Consider the following 14,607-nt stretch of genomic DNA (forward strand, 5'->3'; position numbering starts at 1 on the left):
CCATTACAAACCACCGCGCACCAGCCTGTAACCGTTGGACACCAGAGACGGACGCGCACACCATTACACCACCTGCCCACCAGCTCTGTACGGTTGCACACCAGGCAGGACGGTGCCAGAGACTCATGCTGCATTCGCCAAATCTTGACTCTGCATCAGAAGACGTAACAGGAAAGCGGGATTAGTTGGACCAGGCAATGTTTTTCCACTCCTCGACTATCCAGTGTTGGTGATCACGTGCCCACTGGAGCGCGTTCTTCTTGTTTTTAACTGACAGGAACCCGGTGTGGTCGTCTGCCTGCAGGAGCCCAATCCGTGACAAGGACCGACGAGTTTGTGCGTTCCGAGATGCTGTTCTGCACACTAAGCCTTTATTTGTCCATTTGTGGCCCGCCTGTTAGCGTGCACGAGTCTTTGCCATTCTCCTTCGGACCTCTCAATGTTGTTAGCCCACAGGACTGCCACCGACTGGATGTTTGTCACACCATTCTCAGGAAATCAACACTATCGTGAAAAACCCAGCAGGGCGTTACTGAGATACTGGAACATCGTGTCTTGACCAACCAATCATACTAAAAGTCGCTTAGGTCACTCGTTTTGCCATTCTAATTTCAATCAATAGTAACTGAATGCCTCGATGCCTGTCTGCTTTATATAGCCACATGACTCACTGCCGTTATGAGCAAACATTGTGATGTGGTGGTGTACTTAATAAACTGGCCACACAAAACATTAATCACATCTGCACTTTCCATGACATGGGTACAAGCTATGATCCCTTATTGGATGTCACTTATTAAATCCACTTCAGTCTGTGTAGATGAAGGGAGGAGAGGGTTAAAGAAAGGATTTTTAAGCCTTGAGACAATTGAGACATGGATTGTGTATGTGTGCCATTTAGAGGGTGAATGGGCAAGACAAATATTTAAGTGCTTTGAACGGGTATGAGTAGTGCCAGGCGCACCGGTTTGTGTCAAGAACTGCAACGCTGCTGGGTTTTTCAGTTTCCAGTGTGTATCAAGAATGGTCCACACCCAAAGGACATCCAGCCAACTTGACACGACTCCAATGCTTCCACAGTTAACATGGGCCAGCATCCTGTGGAACGCTTTTGATACTTTGTAGAGTCCGTCCACCGACAAATTGAGGCTTTTCTGAGGGCAAAAGGGGGTGCAACTCAATAGTGAAATGTGTTTTATGTTTTGTCACTCAGTAAGGTCAAATTGTTGCAGGTAAAGGTCAAGTTGGAAAATCAATACATCAATAAATATCAAAACTGTTAATAATGGAGCGCTGTGAGCTCGAAGCAGTGTGCAACGTTTAATGAGAAACAAAACAGAACGAAACAATTCCATTAGGCTACACACCGGTACACACATAATAATACCAACTGATGAGTGAACAGAGAGCAGTGACATATAAAGGGGAGGAAATGATAAGGTAATGGAGTCCAGGTGGAATCTTAATGATTAACGGGTGCGCGTAATCATGTCGTCCAGGTGTGCGTATGATGAATCCAGGACCGGTGGTTAGTATTCGGCGTACGACGGTCGCAGGAGAAGATGTGCCGTAACATATCGAAAGGGTGAAATCAATACATCCCCCTGTTAACATATCTGAAAATCAATACATTCCCTGTAAACTTATCTGAAAATCAATACATTCCCTGTAACGTATCTGAAAATCAATACATTCCCTGTAACATATTGAAATCAATACATTCCCTGTAACGTATCTGAAAATCAATACATTCCCTGTAACTATATCTGAAATCAATACATCTGTAACATATCTGATAATCAATACATTCCTGTAACATAGCTGATAACAATTACATGCCTGTAACATATCTGAAAATCAATACATCCCTGTAACATATTCTGATAATCAATACATCCCCGTAACATATCTGAAATCAATACATCCCTGTACATCTGAAAGGGTAAAAAGACCAGTTAGCCACGTACAAGTGAGCTGTATGGTTCATATCAGGACAATTTAAATAAGTCTGGAAAACAACCAAGTATGACTAACAAAGACTCAGGTGAACTGAAAGTCATTTTAACATTACAATGGTCATCATTAGGCTTGAGCAATATACCTTGAGCAATATACTCTTGAGCAATATAACCTGAGCAATATACCTTGAGAAATACCGTCCAAATACCAATAGCGTTTATTTATTTATTTTTGGGGAAGGCCTAAAGCTTTAATAAGTGTGTCACCACTGCTTCTAATTTAAGTTAATTTAATGTGCACTGTTAGATCGTTATCTCCCGCTTAGGCTCCCAGCTATGCATGTGGTTTCCTGTTTCCTTGCTAAGTGGTTGATTAAGCAGAGCCATCGATCATGGATCAGATCAAATCCCTTCCATGATCTAGATTCAACAATCCCTTCCATGATTACAGATCAATCCCTTCCATGATCTAGATCAAATCCTTCATGATACAGATCAATCCCTTCCATGATCTAGATCAAATCCCTTCATGATACAGATCAAATCCCTTCCAGGATCAGATAAACCTTCCAGACCAGATCAAATCCCTTCCATGATACAGATCAATCCTTCCAGGCAGATCAAATCCCGTCCAGGATCCAGATAAATCCTTCCAGGATCCAGATAAAATCCCTTCCATGATACAGATCAAATCCCTTCCAGGATCCAGATCAATCCCTTCCAGGATCCAGATCAAATCCCTTCCAGGATCCAGATCAAATCTCCATGATCCAGATCAAATCCCCTCCATGATCCAGATCAAATCCCTTCCAGGATCCAGGTGGATCCCTCCAAGATCCAGATCAAATCCCTTCCAAGAATCCAGATCAAATCCCCTCCAGATCCAGATCAATCCCCTCCAGGATCAGATAAATCCCCTCCAGGATCCAGATAAATCCCTTCCAGGATCCAGATCAAATCACTTCCAGATCAGATCCCTGTTTTATACTAGTCTTGTGCGTGCAGTACAATCTCCCTTTTTTGAGATGGAACTCTATGAGCTGGGATGTCTGTCCTTGCCATTAGTTTGTTCGCATGTGCTTGTCAAGGTGTTTTCCCTGTATAGTTTTCCTTGTTACAGCAGTGATCTGACTTTAATTGGGGGGCGGTGGGGGGGGGATGCATTTTAAATGTTATTAGTCACTATAAAAATGATGTCCCTGGTTTGTTATGTAACCTTCTGATGATACCTTCACTTGGGCTCTCGAGATAGTGCGCAGCGGTTAAAGCACTACGTCTCAGAGCTAGAGGCGTCACTACAGACCCTGGTTGATTCCGGGCTGTATCACAGACCGGCCGTGATCGGGATTCCATTGGGCGCCGGGGAGACGGGGGACGAAAACAACCGAACAAGCAGGAACGGACAGAGGGAACATTGCACCAGACACCCAGGGCAGCATTGCATTCCCCCCCCCCCCCCCCCACGCGCCTCCAATTAAAGTCAGATTCACTGCTGTAACAAGGGGAAAACTATACAGGGAAAACAACCTTGGACAAGCACATGCCGAACAAACTAATGGCAAGGACAGACATTCCCAGACTCATAGAGTTCCATCTCAAAAAAGGGTAGAATTGGTACTGACGCACAAGACTAGTATAAAACAGGGATCTGGATCCTGAAGGGATGTGAATCTGGATCTGGAAGGGATTTGATCTGATCCTTGGAGGGGGATTTGATCTGGATCCTGGAGGGATTTTGATCTGGGATCCTGGAGGGGATTTGATCTGGATCTTGGAAGGGATTTGATCTGATCTGGAGGAATCCACCATGGATCCTGGGAAGATTTTGAATCTGGATCCGGAGGGGATTTGATCTGGATCGATTTGGAGGGGATTTGATCTGGATCCTGGAAGGGGATGGATTCTGGATCCTGGAAGGGGATTTGATCTGGATCCTGGAAGGGATTTGATCTGTATCATGGAAGGGATTTTATCTGGATCCTTGGAAGGATTTTATCTGGATTCCTGGAAGGATTTGATCTGGATCTGGAAAGGGATTTGATCTGTATCATGGAAGGGATTTGATCTGGATTCCTGGAGGGATTTGATCTGGATCCTGGAAGGCCATTTGATCATGTATCATGGAAGGGAATTTGATCTAGATTTCATGGAAGGGATTGATCTGTATCATGGAAGGGATTTGATCTAGATCATGGAAGGGATTTGATCTGTATCGATGGAAGGGATTTGATCTACGATCATGGAAGGGATTTTGATCTGGATCCATGATCGATTGGCTACTGCTGTAATCAACCACTTAGCCAGGAAAAACAGGAAACCAACATGCATAGCTGGAGCCCTAAGCGGGAGATAACGATTATCTAACAATGTGCCACATTAAATTAACTTAAAGTTAGAAGCAGTGTGTAAAACACACTTATTAAAGGCTTTAGGCCTCCCCAAAATTAAATAAATAAACGCTATTGGTATTTTGGGACGTATTCTCAAGGTATATTTGCTCCAAGGTATATTGCTCAAGGTATATTGCTCAAGGTATATTGCTCAAGCCGGACATGATGACCATTGGTAATGTTTTTAAAATGACTTTCAGTGTCACCTGAGTCTTTGGTTAGTCATACTTTGTTGGTTTTCCAGACTATATTTAAATTGTCCTGATATGGAACCCTACCAGCTCCACTGTACGTTGGGCTCAACTGGCTCTTTTTACCCTTTCAGATGTTACAGGGATGTATGATTTTTCAGATATGTTACGGGGAATGATATTGATTATCAGATATGGTACAGGGAATGACATTTGATTTTCAGATATGTTACAGACGAATGTATTGATTATCAGATATGTTACAGGGAATGTATTGATTTTCAGATACGTTACAGGGAATGTATTGATTTTCAGATACGTTACAGGGTATGTATTGATTTTCAGATACGTTACAGGGAATGTATTGATTTTCAGATAAGTTACAGGGAATGTATTGATTTTCAGATATGTTACAGGGGATGTATTGATTTCACCCTTTCAGATATGTTACGGTCACATCTTCTCCTGCGACCGTCGTACGCCGGAATACTAACCACCGGTCCTGGGATTCATCATTACGCACACCTGGSACTCATCATTACGCGCACCCGTTAATCATTATGATTCACACCTGGACTCCATTACCTTCATCATTTCCTCCCCTTTATATGTCACTCTCTCTTCTCACTCATCAGTTGGTATTATTATTGTGTACCGGTGTGTAGCCTAATGGAATTGTTTCGTTCTTGGTTTTTGTTGTRTCATTAAACGTTGCACCTGCTTCCCGACTCACAGCTCCATTATTAAAGTTTTGATTTATTGATGTATTGATTTTCCAATTTGACCTTTACTGCAACAATTTGACCTTTACTGAGTGTACAAAACATTAAAACACATTTCTAATATTGAGTTGCACCCCCTTTTGCCCTCAGAAAAGCCTCAATTTGTCGGTGGACGGACTCTACAAAGTATCAAAAGCGTTCCACAGGGATGCTGGCCCATGTTAACTGTGGGAAGCATTGGAGTCGTGTCAAGTTGGCTGGATGTCCTTTGGGTGGTGGACCATTCTTGATACACACTGGAAACTGAAAAACCCAGCAGCGTTGCAGTTCTTGACACAAACCGGTGCGCCTGGCACCTACTACCATACCCCGTTCAAAGGCACTTAAATATTTTGTCTTGCCCATTCACCCTCTAAATGGCACACATACACAATCCATGTCTCAATTGTCTCAAGGCTTAAAAATCCTTCTTTAACCCGTCTCCTCCCCTTCATCTACACAGACTGAAGTGGATTTAATAAGTGACATCAATAAGGGATCATAGCTTGTACCCATGTCATGGAAAGTGCAGATGTMATTAATGTTTTGTGTGGCCAGTTTATTAAGTACACCACCACATTCACAATCGTTTGCTCATAACGGCAGTGAGTCATGTGGCTATATAAAGCAGACAGGCATCGAGGCATTCAGTTACTATTTGATTGAAAGTTAGAATGGGCAAAACGAGTGACCTAAGCGACTTTGTGGTATGATTGTTGGTGCAGTAACGCCCTGCTGGGTTTTTCACGATAGTGTTGAGTTTCCTGAGAATGGTGTGACACAGATCCAGTCGGTGGCAGTCCTGTGGGCTAACAACAGTTGAGAGGTCCGAAGGAGAATGGCAAGACTCGTGCACGCTAACAGGCGGGCCACAAACTGACAAATAACGGTTCAGTAGAACAGTGGTGTGCAGAACGACATCTCAGAACACACAACTCATCGGTCCTTGTCACGGATTGGCTACTGCAGCAGACGACCACACCGGGTTCCTATCAGATAAAGACAAGAAGAAACGGCTCCAGTACGTGATCACCAACACTGGACAGTTGAGGAGAGGAAAAACATTGACCGGTCTGACAAATCCCGCTTCCTGTTACGTCATTCTGATGGCAGAGTCAAGATTTGGCGAATGCAGCATGAGTCCATGGCCCCGTACTGCCTGGTGTCAACGGTACAGGCTGGTGGCAATGGTGTAATGGTGTGGGTCCTGCCTGGTGTCACCGGTACAGGCTGGTGGCGGTGGTGTAATGGTGTGGGTCCTGCCTGGTGTCACCGGTACAGGCTGGTGCGGTAGTGTAATGGTGTGGGTCCTGCCTGGTGTCACCGGTACAGGCTGGTGGCGGTGGTGTAATGGTGTGGGTCCTGCCTGGTGTCACGGTACAGGCTGGTGGCGGTGGTGTAATGGTGTGGGTCCTGCCTGGTGTCACCGGTACAGGCTGGTGGCAGTGGTGTAATGGTGGGGTCCTGCTGGTGTCACCGGTAGCTGGTGCTGGTGTCACGGTAAGGTGGTGCCTGGTGTCACCGGTACAGGCTGGTGGGTGGTGTAATGGTGTGGGTCCTGCCTGTGGTCACCGGTACAGGCTGGTGCCTGGTGTCACCGTACAGGTGGTGGCGGTGGTGTAATGGTGTGGGTCCTGCCTGGTGTCACCGGTACAGGCTGGTGCTGGTGGTCACCGGTACAGGTGGTGGGGTGGTGTAATGGTGTGGGTCCTGCCTGGTGTCACCGGTACAGGCTGGTGGCGTGGTGTAATGGTGTGGGTCTGCCTGGTGTCACCGTACAGGCTGGTGGCGGTGGTGTAATGGTGTGGGTCCTGCCTGGTGTCACCGGTACAGGCTGGTGGCGTGGGTGTAATGGTGTGGGTCCTGCCTGGTGTCACGGTACAGGCTGGTGTGTAATGGTGTGGTCTGCTGGTGTCACCGGTCAGGCTGGTGGCGGTGGTAATGGTGTGGGTCCTGCCTGGTGTCACCGGTACAGGCTGGTGGCGTGGTGTAATGGTGTGGTCCTGCCTGGTGTACCGTACAGGCTGGTGGTGTAATGGTGTGGTCCTGCTGGTGTCACCGGTAAGGCTGGTGGGTGTGTAATGGTGTGGTCCTGCGGTGTCACCGGTACAGGCTGGTGTGTATGGTGTGGGTCCTGCCTGGTGTCACCGGTACAGGCTGGTGGCGGTGGTGTAATGGTATGGGGAATGTTTTTAGGTCCTTGACACCAATTGAGCAATGTTTCCATGCACCAAAGAATTCAGGCTGTTCTGGAGGTACTAGTTGGGTGTACTTAACTTCTTATGGCTGCAGGGGCAGTATTGAGTAGCTTGGATGAAAGGTGCACAGAGGTGCCAAGAGTAAACTGCCTGCTCCTCAGTCATAGTTGCTAAATATGCATATATATTATTAGTATTGGATAGAAAACACTCTGAAGTTTCTAAAACTGTTTGAATGATGTCTGTGAGTATAAAATAACTCATATCGCAGGCAAAAACCCTGAGAAGAAATCCAAACAGGAAGTGGGAAATCTGAGATTGGTCGATTTTCAACCCAGCCCCTATTGAATACACAGTGGGATACGGATTGTTTTGCACTTCCTACGGCTTCCACTAGATGTCAACAGTCTGTAGAACCGTGTAGGATGCCTCTACTGTGAAGTGGGGCAAAGGAGACAGGAATTAGTTAGGTCTATCATGACTCTGACCATGCGCGTTCACATGAGAGGGAGCTCTGTTCCATCGCACATCTGAAGTCAATGTAATTCTCGGTTGGAACGTTACTGAAGATTTATGTTAAAAACATCTAAAGATTGATTCAATACATCGTTTGACATATTTCTACTGACTGTTACAGAACTTTTTGACATTTCGTCTGCTTTTAGTGAACGCGCTTCCTGACTTTGGATTTGTTTACCAAACACGCTAAAAAATAGCTATTTGGACATAAATTATGGACATTACCGAACAAAGAAACATTTCTTGTGGAAGTGGGAGTCCTGGGGTGGTTCGACGAAGATCAGCAGTGAAGTGAAGTGAAGTGAAGATTTATAATGCTTTTTATGAGTTTTGTTGACTGCACAATTTGGTGGGTAACTGTATGGCTTCCTTTTGTGGCTGAAACGCTGTTCTCAGATTATTGAATATTGTGCTTTTTGCCGTAAAGCTTTTGAAATCTGACACAGCGGTTGCATTAAGAACAAGTGTATCTATAATTCTATATAAAACATGTATCTTTCATCAAAGTTTCTGATAGTATTTATGTTATTTGACGTGGCTCTCTGCAATTTCTCCAGATATTTTGGAGGCATTTCTGAACATGGTGCCAATGTATGAGGTTTTTGGATATAAAAATTAACTTTATCGAACAAAACATATATGTATTGTGTAACATAAAGTCCTATGAGTGTCATCTGATGAAGATCATCAAAGGTTAGTGATTAATTTTATTCAGCTTTTTGTGACTCCTGTCTTTGGCTGGAAAAATGGCTGTGTTTTTCTGTAATTTTGCAGTGACCTAACATAATCGTTTGTGGTGCTTTCGCTGTAAAGCCTATTTGAAATCGGACACTTTGGTGGGATTAACAACAAGAGTACCTTTAAACTGGTATAAGATACATGTATGTTTGAGGAATGTTAATTATGAGATTTCTGTTGTTTGAATTTGGAGCCCTGCACTTTCACTGGCGGTTGTCATATCATCCCGTTAACGGAATTGCAGCCATAKGAGMTTTCAATAAGCGGCTACTGCGTGTGTGTGTATATAAACTCAGCAAAAAAAGAAACGTCATCTCACTGTCAACTGCGTTTATTTTCAACAAACTTAACATGTGTAAATATTTGTATGAACATAACAAGATTCAACAACTGAGACATAAACTGAGCAAGTTCCACAGACATGTGACTAACAGAAATGTAATAATGTTTCCCTGAACAAAGGGGGGGGGTTCAAAATCAAAAGTACCAGTCAGTATCTAGTGTGGCCACCAGCTGCATTAAGTACTGCAGTGCATCTCCTCCTCATGGACTGCACCAGATTTACCAGTTCTTGCTGTGAGATGTTACCCCACTCTTCCACCAAGGCACCTGCAAGTTCCCGGACATTTCTGGGGGGAATGGCCTTAGGCCTCACCCTCCGATCCAACAGTTCCCAGATGTGCTCAATGGGATTGAGATGCAGACTTGTGAGGCATCTGTTTCTCAAACTAGACACTACTGTACTTGTCCTCTTGCTTAGTTAGCACCGGGACCTCCCACTCCTCTTTCTACTCTGGTTAGTGCCAATTTGCGCTGTTCTGTGAAGGGAGTAGTACACAGCATTGTACGAGATCTTCAGTTACTTCATACATTGGGCCTCTGTACGCCTATGTAGATATTCCCTTAAAAATATGCCGTTTCCAGCTACAATAGTCATTTACAACATCAACAATGTCTACACTGTATTTCTGATCAATTTGATGTTATTTTATGGACAAAAAAAATTAGCTTTTCTTTCAAAAACAAGGACATTTCTAAGTGACCACAAACATTTGAACGGTAGTGTATAATAATAAATAAATATATATAATATATATAAATAAAACTCAGAACATATTAATAGCGTATAAAGAATAATAAGTAATAAACTATTGACAATAACAGACTGAGACTTGTCATTTAAGAGCACTTTATTGTTCATTGAGGCTACTTAAGTACAAAAACTTTTTCAGTTGGAGGAACAAGGCCACAAAATTAAGGTTTAATAAAGATTTAGAGTTTGGAGAGTACAATACATAGTACTACAGTACTACTACATAGTACTACGTTTTACAATGTTGATGCAGCTTGAAAGTTGTGTCTCAATGGCACCCAATTCCCGGTGGTGTAATGGTGTGGGTCCTGCCTGGTGTCACCGGTATGCACTACCTTTGACCAGGGCCTACAGTTGAAGTCAGAAGTTTACATACCCTTAGGTTGGAGTCATTAAAACTCATTTTTCAACCACTACACAAATTTGTTATTAACAATCTATAGTCGGTTAGGACATCTACTTTGTGAATGACACAAGTCATTTTTCCAACTATTGTTTACAGACAGATTATTTCACTTATAATTCACTGTATCACAATTCCGCTGGGTCAGAAGTTTACATACACTAAGTTGACTGCCTTTAAACAGCTTGGAAAATTTCTGAAAATTATGTCATGGCTTTAGAAGCTTCTGATAGGCTAATTGACATCATTTGAGTCAATTGGAGGTGTACCTGTGGATGTATTTCAAGGCCGACCTTCAAACTCAGTGCCTCTTTGCTTGACATCATGGGAAAATCCAAAGAAATCAGCAAAGACCTCAGAAAAAAAATGTAGACCTCCACAAGTCTGGTTCATCCTTGGGAGCAATTTCCAAATGCCTGAAGGTACCACGTTCATCTGTACAAACAATAGTACGCAAGTACAAACACCATGGGACCATGCAGCCATCATACCGCTCAGCAAGGAGACGCGTTCCGTCTCCTGTAGATGAACGTACTTTGATGCGAAAAGTGCAACTCAATCCCAGAACAGCAAAGGACATTGTGAAGTTGCTGGAGGAAACAGGTATAAAAGTATCTATATCCACAGTAAAACGAGTCCTATATCGACATAACCTGAATGGCCGCTCAGCAAGGAAGAAGCCACTGCTCCAAAACCGTCATAAAAAAGCCAGACTACGGTTTGAAACTGCACATGGGGACAAAGATCGTACTTTTTGGAGAAATGTCCTCTGGTAGAACTGTTTGGCCATAATGACCATCGTTATGTTTGGAGGAAAAAGGGGGAAGCTTGCAAGCCGCTTGCAAGCCGAATAACACCATCCCAACCGTGAAGCACAGGGGTGGCAGCATCATGTTGTGGGGGTGCTTTGCTGCATGGGACTAGTTGCACTTCACAAAATAGATGGTATCATGAGGGAAAAATTATGTGGACACATTGAAGCAACATCTCAAGACGTAAGACTTAACTGACCTAAGACAGGGAACTTTTACTCGGATTAAATGTCAGGAATTTAGGAAAAACTGAGTTTAAATGTATTTGGCTAAGGTGTATGTAAACTTCCGACTTCAACTGTATATTCCCTGTATAGTGCACTACCTTTGAGAAAAGGGTGCCATTTAGGACACACTTGTTGATTTGGAAGCACACAGTCTTCCTGGGACCATTCAATAACATAATACAGTAGTGTTTGGATCTCACAAACAAGATATTTTGTTCCGTTGTCACAAAATAAAAAAGCATTGTCCCGAATGACCCCCCTCCCCCCCTCCTCTATTCCCTATTTAGTGCACTACTTTTGACCTCTGGTAGTGTACTATAAAGGCAATAGGCTGTCATTTGGGATATACATTTGTAGAGTGTCTGCTGAGTAGCCTTGATTCAGCATTATAACGGTTATAATACACGAGTGGCTATCATCAACGCAGTGTTTAGATTATTACTGTGTTCCTGCACTTTAACCTTTTAAAAGAACAAATCTAGAAACCCCAAAAAAAGATCAACTTTTTTTTTTTTTTTTTTACACAAACAAAAAAAAAAAATGGGAAAATTAAATAGCTACATGTCATTAAACAAATTGATCCTCAAAAAAATACCTACAATTTTCTCTGTACAATCGTTACGCACAGCGTAATGATGGTCTCATAATTACCTATATATAAAAAGTAGTTTTTATTAAGTGATTTTCCTACAGCGTGTAGGGAATTGTGTTGCCAAAGCAGAACGAGTGAGAGCCTCCAAATTAGGGTTGCAAAATTCTGGTAGCTTTCCAAAAAATTCCCGGGTCACCGGAAATGTGCGACCCTACGTCTACCTAGTGCTACGGTAGTAACATGTTTTTATAATAAATGACCTCGGGACACTACGCCCCTTCCCTTTCTGTTCATTATAATTGACAATTCATTTAAATTACATTTTCAACACTTTGAGTTCTCTCATAACATTTACAGAAAGTACAAAGCGAAAATCAACCAGTCATCTTTGAAGAAATATACATTAGTTTTTGTTGTATGTTTTTGTTTAAATCTGAACTCAGATTAAAGTCAATAATAATAACATCAACTGACTAGCAGCTGGTTCTGAGAGAATATGGTTTAGGTTCAGATGGATCCTGGTTCTGAGAGAATATGGTTTAGGTTCAGATGGATCCTGGTTCTGAGAGAATATGGTTTAGGTTCAGATGGATCTTGGTTCTGAGAGAATATGGTTTAGGTTCAGATGGATCCTGGCTCTGAGAGAATATGGTTTAGGTTCAGATGGATCCTGGTTCTGAGAGAATATGGTTTAGGTTCAGCTGGATCCTGGTTCTGAGAGAATATGGTTTAGGTTCAGATGGATCCTGGCTCTGAGAGAATATGGTTTAGGTCCAGATGGATCCTGGTTCTGAGAGAATATGGTTTAGGTTCAGCTGGATCCTGGCTCTGAGAGAATATGGTTTAGGTTCAGATGGATCCTGGCTCTGAGAGAATATGGTTTAGGTTCAGATGGATCCTGGCTCTGAGAGAATATGGTTTAGGTTCAGCTGGATCCTGGCTCTGAGAGAATATAGTTAAAGGCTCCGTCCCTAATGCCATCCCTAATCCCTATGCACTAATTGTGGCCAGACGAGGTGTCAAGCTTTACATTGGGAACAGGGTTTCAATTAGGACGTGTAGCCTTGGATGTAGTTACATGAACAATGGATGTGATTTGGGATGAAGGAATGTAAAGGGCATATAGGAGCTGTATAAAGGGGTGTTAAAGCGTTAAGATGGACTGTGCTTCATCAACCCTCGAGCTTAAACCACGTTCTGTCACCTTCACCACTAGGTTTGCATCTTACGGTTACATCCCCAAAAATTCTCAGATGTTCTACAAATTCTGGTTGCTTGGAGGATTCATGGATTTTCCAACCAGGATTTCCCAGGAAAATCAAGGAATTTTCCGGAAAGTTTCCGGAATGTTGCAACACTAAATCACCACCTGTTACTAAGTTAGTAGCTGTACTGATAGTGAGAACACCTATACTAGTTTCCCTATAGGAAGGAATGTCTGCTGCCTTGGTACAGGTTGGTAAAGAAGGAGTTATTTAAAACCAGTCAGTTTCACAAGCTGCCCATCTACCCACGGAGCAAAAATCCACCCACTGAGCAAAAATCCACCCACGGAGCAAAAATCCACCCACTGAGCAAAAATCTACCCACGGAGCAAAAATCGACCCACGGAGCAAAAATCTACCCACGGAGCAAAAATCTACCCACGGAGCAAAAATCTACCCACGGAGCAAAAATCTACCCACGGAGCAAAAATTCCAACCCCACTGAGCAAAAATCCACCCACTGAGCAAAAATCTACCCACTGAGCAAAAATCTACCCACTGAGCAAAATCTACCCACAGAGCAAAATCTACCCACAGAGCAAAAATCCACCCACTGAGGAAAAATCCACCCACTGAGCAAAAATCCACCCACTGAGCAAAAATCCACCCACTGAGCAAAAATCTACCCACTGAGCAAAATTGGTTGAAAGACTTATATTTTCAACGTCTTGTGCTCATAAGATACCTACCGCTACACACCGCTACACATCACATCAGTAGAAACAACAACAACATGAAAAAAAATAAAAAATAACAAAAACTAGTCGCCAGAAAAAGGTTATCATAAGGTCGACTCTGGGTCGATCTCGCCGGCCGGTTTTGTTGCGTTATTACGTTTTCAGTCACATGCGAAAAAAAACCCGCTATAGCATCCAGGGATGATTAATAACGCCATAGAACAATGACATTAACGTTACAGAAACATATTATCGTTATAGATTATAATCCAACTGATCATATAGAAGAGTAAAGAAGCCCTGTCCGGAGGCTGTCCTCTGTGTCGCTGGCTGGTTACTACCAGAGAGAATATAACTGTAGAATACTAAATAATAACAGTCTGACTGGACCAGCAGTATCTACAACTGTTGTTATTATTACTGAAAATAATGATTCAACAAAACAATGTATCTTGTTTTAAGATTGAAATGTCTAATAAACATGAATAGATACCAGCTATTTAAAAACATATCTGCATTTTATTCTGTAAGCACTACTTTTACTTGACCAATCAAACCAGAGAGACATAATCTACCTACCACACCACAGTGCCACAGAGACATAATCTACCTACCGCACCACAGTGCCACAGAGACATAATCTACCTACCGCACCACAGTGCAGCAGAGAGATATAATCTACCTACCGCACCACAGTGCCACAGAGAGACATAATCTACCTACCACACCACAGTGCCACAGAGAGACATAATCTACCTACCACACCACAGTGCCACAGAGAGA

The 14,607-nt window shown here is 43.0% G+C and overlaps 1 protein-coding gene across 3 annotated transcripts in view; it reads right to left on the reverse strand.

The window, feature by feature from the left end:
* Positions 1-9,927: 9,927 nt before the first annotated feature.
* LOC112077613 (transcription cofactor vestigial-like protein 4) overlaps positions 9,928-14,607 on the reverse strand; it is an 18,666-nt gene continuing 13,986 nt past the window's right edge. The window contains exons 4-5 of one of the 3 annotated variants that reach the window (XM_070441770.1): positions 14,507-14,580; positions 9,928-14,399 (exon numbers count right to left, since the gene is read on the reverse strand). The gene's annotated coding sequence lies outside the window, so the exon portion shown is untranslated. Of the gene's footprint in view, positions 14,581-14,607 lie in introns of all 3 variants that reach the window. The other 2 variants (XM_070441771.1, XM_024144102.2) reach the window with 2 other exon arrangements.

Source organism: Salvelinus sp. IW2-2015, unplaced genomic scaffold, assembly GCF_002910315.2.
Source record: "Salvelinus sp. IW2-2015 unplaced genomic scaffold, ASM291031v2 Un_scaffold4759, whole genome shotgun sequence".
Classification (NCBI taxonomy): domain Eukaryota; kingdom Metazoa; phylum Chordata; class Actinopteri; order Salmoniformes; family Salmonidae; genus Salvelinus; species Salvelinus sp. IW2-2015.